This window comes from Protopterus annectens, chromosome 10.part0, assembly GCF_019279795.1.
Source record: "Protopterus annectens isolate FY-2018-M chromosome 10.part0, PAN1.0, whole genome shotgun sequence".
Classification (NCBI taxonomy): Eukaryota; Metazoa; Chordata; order Ceratodontiformes; family Protopteridae; genus Protopterus; species Protopterus annectens.
In genome coordinates this window covers 108,197,735-108,210,470 of record NC_056744.1, presented here as the reverse complement: position 1 = coordinate 108,210,470, position 12,736 = coordinate 108,197,735, and the positions used below count along the sequence as shown (strand labels likewise).

Sequence of the window (12,736 nt, the reverse complement as noted above, 5' to 3'; positions counted from 1 at the left end):
CTGAGGATGCAGAATCTGGCTCTCCTGCTGTGACAGCAGGGTAGGGGACTGAGGCAGGTGCCATGGAGCCAGCAGTGACACACTGCACAAGAGGGGTTACCAGTGTTGGCGTGGTCAGTCTGGTGCAATCAGTATCATCCTTGGTTTGTCCTGTTTGATCTTCAGTAGTACTTTGGAGAGGAGAGGCAGAGGAGGAAAGGCATAAACTGACAGATTTTTCCAGTTGAAGGACAGGGCATCCACTTTCCAAGCTTGTTTGTGGGGATTCCTTGTGCAGAATTTGTCCAATTGGTAGTTCTGGGTGGAGGCAAACAGGTCTATATCTGGGCTTCCTCATTTGTTTATCAACATGTTGAAAGTCTTTGGTTTCAGTTTCCACTCGTGTGGGTCCATGAGATTTCTGCTTAGTTAGTCTGCCAGTCTATTTAGCTTTCCTGGCAGGAATTGAAGCTCCATTTAATAATCCATTCGTTCTGGTACCTCGGCAATTCGCCTTCAGTGGAACAATTTGAAATATGCTAACATCCTATATAAATAGTCACATCAATTAACTCATCAGCCTTAATTGGCTGTAACTACATCTACTTAAAGTGCAAATACATTAAATATAATATATATCTAATATTAAGCATGAAATATATAAATTTTCTAAATATCAATTCTTTAAACAAATTAATAATAAACTGTACGCTGAAAAAAACTATAACAAACTTTACACTAATACACACCTTTAAATGCAAAAATATTTAAAGTACAATTATATTTAAAGTGCAATTATATAAACTAGCTAAGAAGAACAAGTTAGTAAGACAGGTTAATAAACAAGCAGACAAACGTATCAGACCATGCCACCATCTAAATTCATACCTCTAGGGTATAAAGTGTGATAATTAAAGATCATCCTACTTTCCAACCTATTTAATTCGTTTTTAAAATTTCCTCTAAATGAATGGGGTCTAGCCAAAACACTGAAGTTAAATCCATTAATGTCACCCTTATGTACTGTAACAAAATGAGAAGCTACTGGGCTGTCCATATTCTTCCTCCTGATGTCCCCTAAATGTTCCAGAATACGAACCTTAACTCTTCTAGTGGTTTGTCCTATATACCAAAAGGGTACAGCACAGTTGCATCCCAAAATATAAATTATCCCTGATGACATGCAATCAAATCTCTCAAAAGCTACATATTTTCTACCATTTATTTTCTTCCCATGCAAATTACTGACCTTATCACAAACATTTAGGGGACATCAGGAGGAAGAATATGGACAGCCCAGTAGCTTCTCATTTTGTTACAGTACATAAGGGTGACATTAATGAATTTAACTTCAGTGCTTTGGCTAGACCCTATTCATTTAGAGGAAATTTTAAAAACGAATTAAATAGGTTGGAAAGTAGGATGATCTTTAATTATCACACTTTATACCCTAGAGGTATGAATTTAGATGGTGGCATGGTCTGATACTTTTGTCTGCTTGTTTATTAACCCGTCTTACTAACTTGTTCTTCTTAGCTAGTTTACATAATTGCACTTTAAATATAAATTGTACTTTAAATATTTTTACATTTAAAGGTGTGTATTAGTGTAAAGTTTTTTTTTTTCAGCGTACAGTTTATTATTAATTTGTTTAAAGAATTGATATTTAGAAAATTGATATATTTCATGCTTAATATCAGATATGTATTATATTTAATGTATTTGCACTTTAAGTAGATGTAGTTACAGCCAATTAAGGCTGATGAGTTAATTGATGTGACTATTTATATAGGATGTTAGCATATTTCAAATTGTTCCACTGAAGGCGAATTGCTGAGGTACCAGAACGAATGGATTATTAAATGGAGCTACAATCATCCTAGTGTTGGTTTCCTTCCTTCTTGCTTTGAGCATTTGATGTTTTTTTTGGAATCGATTTTGGCTTCTGATTTGGAGTTTGTACTACTGGGAGGAATTGAGCCTGTAGATGCATTTGGTAGCTCAAGGCTGTGTTCCACAGAACCATGGCTAGTCTGCAGAGGGGGAATGAATGGGTACCCCCCTGCTTGTTCATGTACCACATAAAGTACAGTTTTGTACCTACCATAAATGTAGATGTTCGAGTGCACATACAGCTGCAGTCATCACACTTGGGTTATCCTGCCGTCAGGCGGGTCCTCGGTCGGCCGAATTCCAAAGTCTAGGTCTGGCGTCGGTTGTCGTCACTTCTTCCCTGACTTCAGTGCAGCAGGGGTATAAAAGAGGCAGCCGACACCATTTTCTTCAGTTTTTCTTGCCCCAGATGTCAGGTGCCCCCAGAAAGAAGGGCAAAACATGATGTCATGCAAACATACATAAGTAGATAAATCAAAACAGTAGTTGCAAGCAAATACACCATAAAGAAATACCCCAAAAAGGTTGTGTGTTAAAGGTGTTTGTCATAAGTCCTGTCCTAAGAGGGGATGGAGGGAGGGTAACCTGGACTGCAGCTGTATGCACACTCGAACATCTACATTTATGGTAGGTACAAAACTGTACTATGTTCATCGTGCATACAGCTGCAGTCATCACACTTGGGTAGAATCCCAAAGCTAAGTAAGGGTGGCTGGTACTAAGCGGAATTAGGAGGGGCTAGAATGCCCTGCAGGACTGCTGTGGCAAAGCCCACTCTAGATTTTGAGTATAGTGGAAAGTGGTAGTGTTTGGAGAAAGTGTCCACTGAACTCCAAGTAGCTGCTTCCAAAATGTCCTTGGTAGGGACCCCCCTGAGGAAAGCTGCTGAGGTAGCTGTAGCCCTGGTGGAGTGGGATCTGATGTATACAGGCACTGATTTTCCATGAAATGAATAACAAAAGCGTATGCAGTGGGCTATCCATTTTGAAATAGTCTGTTTGGAAATAGCCTTTCCTTGAGCACCTGTAGCATAGGACACAAAGAGCTGCTCTGATTTTCTGAATGACTTTGTTCTGTCCAAGTAATAACGAAGTTGCCTGTGAATGTCCAAGGAATGTAGTAGCCTCTCTCCTTTGTTCTGTGGATTTGGATAAAAGGTAGGTAAATGAATAGACTGATTCAAAGCCACACTGGATACTACCTTTGGCATGAAGGTAGGGTTGGTTCGTAAGGAAACCCTGTCCTGATGGAAAATGATGAATGGTTGCACAGCCATGAGGGCCTGTAGCTCCGAAACCCTGCATGCTGAGGTAATAGCCAGAAGGAAGGCTGTTTTCCATGACAAGTATTGTAGCTCTGCTGAAGAAGCCGGCTCAAAAGGAGGCAGTGTCAGCTTCTCCAGTACGAAGTTGAGGTCCCAAGCTGGAGCTGGTGGTTTCCGTGGGGGTTTTATATTTTTTGCCCCTCTGAGGAACTGCCTTAATAGAGGATGTGAGAATAAAGGAGGATCCGTATTGTACTGTGCTGAAATGGCTGAAGCGTGGATCTTGATGGAAGAGAAAGAGAGGCCACTGTTTAACATCTCAGTTAGGTACTGTAAAATCTGAGGTATATTTATTACCCAAGGATTCTGACCCTTTGCTTGATTCCAGGAACAAAATCGTTTCCATTTGGCGGAGTAGGTTTTTCTAGTAGTGGGTCTCTTGGCCTCCAAGATGACATCCTGTACCTCCTTGGAGAGGAGAGTTTGTTGGTAAACTAATGTATTTTCCATGCAGCTAGATTTAGAGTTCTGAGCTGGCTGTGAAGGGTCTTGTAGTTGTGCTGGGACAACAGAAGAGGAACTTGAGGAAGGATCCATGGTGGTGAGTGTGACAGGCTCTTTAGGAGAGGATACCAGTGCTGTCGTGGCCAGTCTGGAGCAATGAGACTCATTTGTGGCCTCTCTGCTCTGGTGTTTAATAGGACTTTGGCCAGTAGAGGTAGAGGCGGGAAGGCATAGACTGTCAATGTTGTCCAATTGAAAGAGAGTGCGTCCACTTTCCAGGCCTGTGGATGATAGGTCCTTGAGCAGAATTTTTCCAACTGGTAATTTCTGTGGGTAGCAAATAGATCTATGTCTGGCTGTCCCCATGCCTGAGTTATCTTTGAGAAGACTTGAGGATGCAACTTCCATTCGTGTGGGTCTGTCATATTTCTGCTTAAGTTGTCTGCCAGTGTGTTTTCCTTCCCTGGCAGGAATTGTGCCTGTAGTTGAATTTGTAATTCCAGTGCTGTGTTCCACAGGGTCATGGCTTGCCTGCACAGGGGGTATGAATGTGTTCCCCCTGTTTGTTTATGTACCACATGACTGTGGTGTTGTTTGTCCTTATTAATAGCTGGCCTGGATGCAGTAGGTCTTTGAAGGTCATAAGAGCATTTTGTACGGCTAGCATCTCCTTTTGGTTGATGTGTAGGTGCATCTCTTTTTGGGACCATTTTCCCTGAATACACTGACCTGCCATGTGTGCTCCCCAGGCAAAGTCTGAGGCGTCTGTTGTGATGATTTGAGTTGCTTGTGGTAAACAGAAAGGAAGACCTGTGTTTCTTTGGCATGCTTGAGCCCACCACAAAAATTCCTTTTGAAGGCATGGAATGAGTGGTATAATTGTTTTCAAGCTGTGGCTGTGCTGAGACCATAAGTTTTTTAGGTACCATTGTAGTTTCCTCATATGCAGCTTTGCAAATGGTATTAGTAGGATGCAAGATGCCATGAACACCAGAGCCTGCAGGATTTTCCTTGCAGTTAGCCTGGTTAAAGTTGCCATTTTGTTGTAGTATTGAGACAGTTGCCCTTGTTTGTCTGGCGTGAGGTAGGCCATCTGGGTTGTTGTATTTAAGCTGGCACCCAGGAAAATTATCTGTTGAGAAGGTATTAGTTTTGATTTCTTTTTGTTTACTGTGTACCCCAGGCAGTTTAACAGTTTTATTACAAACGCCAGATGTTGCAATAGAAGGTCCTTTCTGTCTGCTTGGATCAGGCAGTCGTCCAGATATGGGTAGATTTGGATTCCTCGTTGTCTGCAGAAGGCAATTACTGATGCCAGGCAATTCGTAAACACTCTGGGTGCAGTAGATAAGCCAAAGGGCAATGCAGAGAATTGGTAATGGGTTGAACCTGCAAGAAATTTGAGGTATCTTCTGCAATCTTGTCTGATAGGGACATGCAGGTATGCCTCCTTGAGGTCCAACGTTACCAGCCAAGGCTCCTTGCCCAGCATGGGAAGAAGCTGCTGTAATGTGAGCATCTTGAATTTTGGTACCTCTAGATATGTGTTTAGAATAGATAGGTCTAAGATGGGTCTCCAATCTTTGTCCTTCCTTGGTACCAGAAATAGCCTTGAATAAAAACCTTGACCTTGTTCTTTTGCAGGTACCTCTTGAATTGCTTTCATATCCATGAGAGCGGAAATTTGCCTTTGTGCCTCTGCCCATTGATTTTGTGGCAGGTTTGGCATGCCTCTCATTTTTGGAAGGGTGTGAAAGTGGAACCTGTAGCCTCTGTCTATAATATCCAGAATCCATTTGTCCTGTGTAACAATGTGCCAGTTTTTTGAAAATAAGGCCAGTTTTCCGCCCAAAGGTGCTGCCATTATATCTTTGTTTGGCAGGCATAGGGGAAAGTCATTACATCTGTTTTCTAAATGACTGTGGCCTATCTTCTCCACCTCTGGGGGCTGGTGTTTGCCACTGTCTAGCTCTGTAAGATCCTTGAGGTTGTCCTTTACCCCTTGAGCGTCTGTATCTGCCCCTTTGGGATCTGTCTGTGGCTGGAAAGGACCAATTTTTTGAAGGCCAGTTTCTGCTGAAGCGTGGAGGCTGCACCTGCAAGAAATCTTGAACTGTTTACATAGATTTCGCTTTTTCCTCCATTTTCTTTAGTACCTCCTCAGCTTTAGCACCGAACAATACATCTTTTTGTAGTGGTGCATCTAATAACTTTGCTTTGACATGATCTGGTAAGGTTTGCTCTTTGAGCCAAGCATGTCTACGTATGACAGACCCCGTGACAGCAGCTCTGCATGAGGCCTCTAAAGCATCAAAACCACACTGCAAGGTATGTTTCCCCACTTGTTCTGCTCCATGCAACAAATCCTGCAACTCTTTCAAGTCTGGCTGTTTTGTTTGCGTCATTTTGCCTTTCAGCTGAGATAGTAAGAACTGTTGGTATTTTAACATATGAAATTGACAGTTTAATGCCCTCGTGGTTAAAGTGGCTGATGTATACAACTTTTTCCCCCACCTTTCTAATGCTCTAGAATCTCTCTCTGAAGGCAAAGGGTTTTTAGCAGTAGAGGCCTTAATCCCCTTGAGGCCCTGCGAAATTGTTTCTGGGTCAGCAGTATGGCTTTTATAAAGGAACTGGTGAGAATCAGGAACCCGGTAATATCTGTCTGGTTTAACAGGGGCTGGAGGTAATGAGTCTGGATTAAGACTGGCTTCTGCGTACACATCATCCAAAACATCTAAGACAGGAGGGATAGCCAGGGGCCTATGCTGGGGAAGTAGTAGAAATTCCCTGAGCCTTTTCTTGGAATCTGAGTAATCTTGGCCTTCCCAGTGGAAGTGCTCTCTCAATGTATGCAGGGTTTTCCCAAAAGAGAAGTCCTCAGGGGGGGGGAGACCAAGGGAATAGACTCTTCAGCATCAGAGTCTTCAAATGGGGAATAGGTGTAATCCTGGTCCTCAGAATGGTCTGAAGTAATAGAAGCCTGGTCTGAGGAAGGGTAGTCTTCCTCCAACCTGGGTCTTTTGTCTGAGGGGGGTTGAGAACCCCTGATGAGAGTAATCAAATCCTCAGCCATTTTAAGCATCTGTTTTTTAGGCATGGGGCCTTGAGAGGGGGTCTGAGGCCCTTGTTTTTTAATTTTCATTGCAGCTTTAGACTTAGTGAATGATTTAATAGAGGAGGTGGTAGGCCTGAAAACGCCTTCAGAAATGGCAGGCCTCGCTAAAATTTCGGTTTCCCCGCCAATAGTGGCGTCGGTATCTGCAGTGGGAATGGTGACCGAGGATCCTGCGGCCTCAGGTACTGAAGTCACCGGTAAAATAGTTTCATCGGTAGTCAGGGACTGCGTAGGCGCCTCGCTGAGAACTGGAGAACCGGTAGTCGGCCTAAGCGTGATCTCAGTACTCGGTGCAGGCCTCGGATGTCTATCCTTATCCTTGCGTTTTTTGCCTAAAACTGGCGTCGGTGCATCCGACGACATGATATAATTACATTTTTTGCCAAAATAATGAAGGGCGAACTCCACCCGGCGCTTAATAGTGCGCTTGTTAAACCTAGCACAAAAACGGCAGGCCGAGACGTTGTGGTCTGGCCCTAAGCAAGGTATACAGTAAGAGTGAAAATCCTTATGCGGTATTTGCTTCCCACAAGAAATGTAATTATTAACTTTGTCTGACATCGGTCTGAGGCAAGAAAAGTTTCCCCAATGGGGTACTTAGCTTTAAAGAAGACTTCGGCTGAAATACTGTTCGTAAATCTCAGGAGCTGGCCGACCGGCACTTGCGAACTGCTTCTGCTTCGGGCACCGCGCGGCAAGAAAGACTGAAGAAAATGGCGTTGGCTGCCTCTTTTATACCCCTGCCACACTGACGTCAGGGAAAAAGCGACGACAACCGATGCCGGACCTAGACTTTGGAATTCGGCCGACCGAGGACCCGCCTGACGGCAGGATAACCCAAGTGTGATGACTGCAGCTGTATGCACGATGAACATCAGTGGTGTTGTCCGTCTTTACCATTAATTGTCCTGGAAGAATGTGGTCCTTGAAGGCTGTCAGAGCATTCTGTACAGCTAACACTTCTTTTTGATTGATATGCCGGTGCATTTGACTTGGGTTCCATTTGCCCTGAATGCACTTCCCTGCCAGGTGAGCCCCCCATGCATAGTCTGATGCATCTGTTGTTAGGGTTTGGGTGGCAGGGGGTAGAGTGAATGGTAGTCCCTTGTTTTGGTGGCAGTCTGCCCACCAAAGGAACTGTAACTGTAGGCAAGGTATGATAGGAATCATTGCTTCAAGATCCTGAGAATGCTGACACCATAGGCTTGTTAGATACCATATTAGATTCCTCATATGCAGTCTTGCATATGGAATTAGGAGAATGCAGGAGGCCATGAATCGCAAGGCCTGCAGTATTTGCCTTGCAGATAGCAGGGTTTTTGTGGCCATTAGTTTGAAGTAAGTTGTCAAATTAATTTGTTTCACTGGCGTGAGGAAAGCCATCTGGGAAGTTGTGTTGAAGCCTGCTCCCAGGAATGTAATTTGTTGGCAGGGTACCAGATGTGATTTCTTTTCATTTATGGTGTACCCCAGACAAGTTAGCACCTTTTGTACAAATGCCAGATGATTCAAAAGTATGTCCTGCCTTTCTGCCTGAATTAGACAATCGTCCAGGTATGGGTATATTTGAATATTTCTTTGCCTGCAAAAAGCAATGACTGGAGCTAGGCACTTTGTGATACCCTGGGCGCAGTAGATAAGCCATAGGGCAGTGCAGAGAACTGATAATGCATGTAGCCTGCTTTGAAGTGTAGGTATCTTCTGCAAGACTCCCTGATTGGGATATGCAGGTAGGCTTCCTTTAGATCCAGTGTTGCCAACCAGGCATCCTTGCCTAGCATAGGAAGCAACTGGTGAAGGGTTAGCATCTTGAATTTTGGGATCACCAAAAAGGTGTTTAGGATAGAAAGGTCCAGGATAGGACGCCATGAGTTGTCTTTTCTGGGTACCAGGAAACATCTTGAGTAGAAACCTTGTCCCTTTTCCTCTTCTGGTACAGTTTGAATAGCCCTTATGCTTAAGAGAGACAGTACTTGCTTTTGAGCCTCTGCCCACTAATTTGGGAATAGATCTGGCCAACCGTTTGGGAGTTGGTAATGTGTGGAAGTGAAATCTGTATCCTTGGGAATCTACATTTAAAACCCGTTTGTCCTGGGTAATGAGTTCCCAGTTTTTTGCCTGCAGAGCAATCTTTCCCTATAAAGGAGCAGTCAGTTGAGAAGGGCTTGGAGGTTTTAAAGTTAAGTCAATGAGACAGTTTACCATAAAGGGGAGTCTTACTACTCCCTGATTTGGAAGTGGGAGCCCCCCACTGCTTAGTCCTGTGCGTTCCCTGGGACTGAAGCCTGGGTGTTCTGCTGGTTCTAGGTTTGGACTGAGAAGGCCTGGAAGAGGCAGAAAAGGACCAACTCTTAGAGGACCAATGCCTACTAAATCTTGGAGGCTGTACTTGTAGGAAATCTTTAACAGTTTGCATAGATTTAGCTTTTTCCTCCATCTTTTAAGTACTTCTTCTGCTTTGTTGCCAATCAGGCATTCCTGATTTAAGGGAGCATCCAGCAATTTAGCTTCAACATGATCTGGCAAAGATTGCTCCTTAAGCCAAGCATGCCTTCTAAGTACAGACCCAGTGACAGCAGCCCTGCAAGATGCCTCTAGTGAATCAAAACCACATTGCAAAGTATGTTTTCCAACTTATTCAGCAGAATGAATGAAATCCTGTAAACCCTTATTTTCAGCACAGTCAGGAATCAACATAATTTCCTGTTTAAGCAATCCAATAATATGCTGTTGATACTTTAACATATGAAACTGGCAATTTAAGGCCCTAATACCCAAGACTGCAGAAGTGTATAACTTCTTACCCCATCTATCCAGCACCCTAGAATCTCTATCAGAGGGGGTAGGATTTTTGGCAGTAGTAGCCTTAATGCCCTTGGGTGCCTGTGAAATAGTCTCAGGATCCACAGTAGGATTTTTAAAAAGGAACTTGTGAGAGTCAGGAACCCTGTAATATCTGTCAGATTTTCTGGGAGCAGGAGGTAAAGAGTCAGGGGCCAAGCTAGATTCCGAAAAGGCATCATCAATAATGTCTAGTACAGGGGAATAGCTAAAGGCCTGTGCTGGGGCAGGAGTAAGAAATCCCTAAGCTTCTTTTTAGAATCAGAGTAATCCTGGCTTTCCCAGCGAAAATGCTCCCTAAGAGTATGCAAGGTTTCACCAAAAGAGTAATCCTCTGGAGAGGAAGCAGAGGGAATAGAGTCCTCTGCATCAGAATCCTCATAGGTAGATAAGGGTAAATCCTGGTCATCAGAGGAAACAGAAATGTCAGAATCCTGATCAGAAGTATCGTAAGCAAATTCAGTCCTAGGTCTCTTAGAGGCGGAAGGTTGGCTTCCCCTGATTAAAGTAATAAGGTCTTCATCCATTCTTATCATTTGTTTTTAGGCATATAGAGGCCTGACCATGTGGTTTGGACGTCGGTTTTCTAGGCATGGTTCGAGTTTTAGGCCTTGAAGAAGAAGATGGCATCAGTTTAATATGCAAGTCAGTAGGCCTGAATACACCCTCAGAAGCCGGTGCCTGCACAGCGGCTCCGGACCAATCCGAGGTAGAGACATCCAAAGGCTCCACAGTTGAAGCATCTCGTGGCATACTGGACTTCGAAAGAGTCTCAGTAGAGGCCTGAAAATCTGAAGTAGCGAGTATCAGGGGCTGGGAAAGTACCTCACTGAGTACCGGCGAACTGGCAACTAGCTTAGGAGAAGCTTCATCTGCAGCTTTGGACCTAGGCGGCCTGTCTCTGTCTTTATCTTTGCATTTTTTTCAGAATGTCGGTAGTCGGATGGCTTACCAAAGACATATCTGGATAATTGAACTGAGTACCAAAATATTTAGAAGCGTAAATATACCGACAATGAATAGTTTGTTGTTTAAATAAAGCACAAAACAGACAGCGAGCTATGTCGTGGTCAGGGCCTAGGCAAGGAATACAGTACAAATTAAAATCTTTATGAGGTATTTGCTTTCCACAAGTAATGCAATTATTAACTTTTACTGACATCGGTTTAGAGCAAGAAAAAGTTTCCCCAACAGGGTACTTAGCTTTAGTTGAAGACTTCGGTTCTGAAACTCGAGAACGAAAATTTCAGGAGTCGGCCGACTGGCACTTGCAAACTGCTTCTGCTTCCGGCACCGCACAGCAAGAAAGACTGGTGTAATGGTGTCAGTTTCATGCTTTATACCCCTGACTACCTCATGTCATGGAAGAAGAGACAGCAACCGACGCAGGACCCAAGACTTTAATAATCAGGCCAACTGAGGGCTACTGCAAGCAGATAACCCAAATGTGATGACTGCAACAGTGAAATACGAAGAACATCAAGATGAAGAGACTGACTCATTACTTCTGCCATCTCTGGAAGAAACTACCACTGCAGGTAAAACAGTATAAAACATTCTCATCCTTCAAACAGAAACTGGATGACAAGATTTCAAATTTAATCTGGGACTAACTGCATTCACCCACATTGAGAAAGAGGGTATAACTGAAGAGTGGATACTAACAAGAAGTTGATGGTCCTGAGACTAACTTTCCCTGAAGCTCCTTTGAATCCTATCACCCAGAACCATATTATGGTCACCTAGAGCCCTGGGCATTTCCTAGACTGACATTCCTTCAAATAGTCTTCCTGAAGTGGAGGACCAAAATAAATAAATAAACTTATGGACATGTGGCAAAGAGCATATGTAAGGACTTTGCAAGAGTTATCAGCACCGTAACCTGGAGTTATCAGCACCATAACCTGATAAGTATGTTAATTTAAGGAGCCACAATCTCATGTGAGCTTCTTAAATGAGTGCCGGTACCTCTCTCGCACTCCTTCAGCTACAGTCAATTGCATCCTTACAAGCTTGTGCAGGGGCAGGCACCCCTTTCACTCTGCAATAGTTATGGCTCTAGAAGGATCTGACAATTTCTCCATAAAGAGGGAACAGTATCAGAGAGACCTATAGCAGTGGCTGTGGAAAATGTGTGACTTAATGGGGAACATAAATTTAGATGTACCAATAAGCTTAAATATTAATATGTCTATTGCTAATCTGTAAGCTTGTAGTATATAAACCCAATTCAGTATTTTCAGAGTAGCACAGCATGGGGCAGGGTAGAGAAAAGGAAGGAGAAACTGATCATGGGTAATGAAGCATGGCAAAAAATGAATATTTGTGTGTGATATCTCTTTGGTGAGTAGCATCATAAGGACGGGAGATGGCTCACCAGTTTTGAGCTGGGATACATACCAGGATATTAGGACTGTGCCACACAGAAAGGCATTGTTTGCATTCCTTTTTAGAGAAAACTGCAGTGATCTGAAACATGTTTAGTACTGGACTCATTTGGACCATAGGCATACAGCTAGTTGGCAACAGTGGAATTGGTGTAGGAGGAATTTTTTTCTTTACAACCAAAAATGTTATTAAATTTTCGGGCAGCCAACATGAATACAAATACAGTATAGCATTTAATATATTCTCTTTTAACAGCATATGGCCAAGTACAGAGTTAAGTCATGAATCATGGCTTCTGCTTTGTACTTAAATGGGAGAATGGGTTGGTGGGTGAGGTAGGAATGTATGGAACTGAGGTGATTCCAGCACAGAGTTGCTGGCAGGGCAAGCAGATGATTTTGGGATGAGTCAAAGGAGACACAAAATGGGTGTGGCATCCCAAGCACCAAACTGATTTGCTGCTGTGTTGAAGCATCTCTGTTGATTGTGGCCCTTCTAGCCCTCCTGAAGCGGAGAACACAGACACATGGTCAGTGGTCAAATCAAAAAAATCTTTCAGTCCAGACAGCAATATGCAGAAACAGCAATGTTAGCTTCTGAAGGTATACTCCTGAGTACTGTCAGAGGATAACCAGTATGACTAGTAAAGAGATAAACTACGCATTCTAAATTCCTACTCCTGTTGGCAGGCACCCTAAATACTGCATGTCTCTTTTTTGCGATTGTTTCACCGTGTCTACAAGCAGATG

At 43.3% G+C, this 12,736-nt stretch overlaps 1 protein-coding gene across 2 annotated transcripts in view; it reads right to left on the bottom strand.

Moving 5' to 3' along the window:
• Positions 1–12,736, bottom strand: part of AATK (apoptosis associated tyrosine kinase) — a 2,480,061-nt gene that overhangs the window by 1,690,874 nt on the left and 776,451 nt on the right. The window lies entirely within an intron of this gene.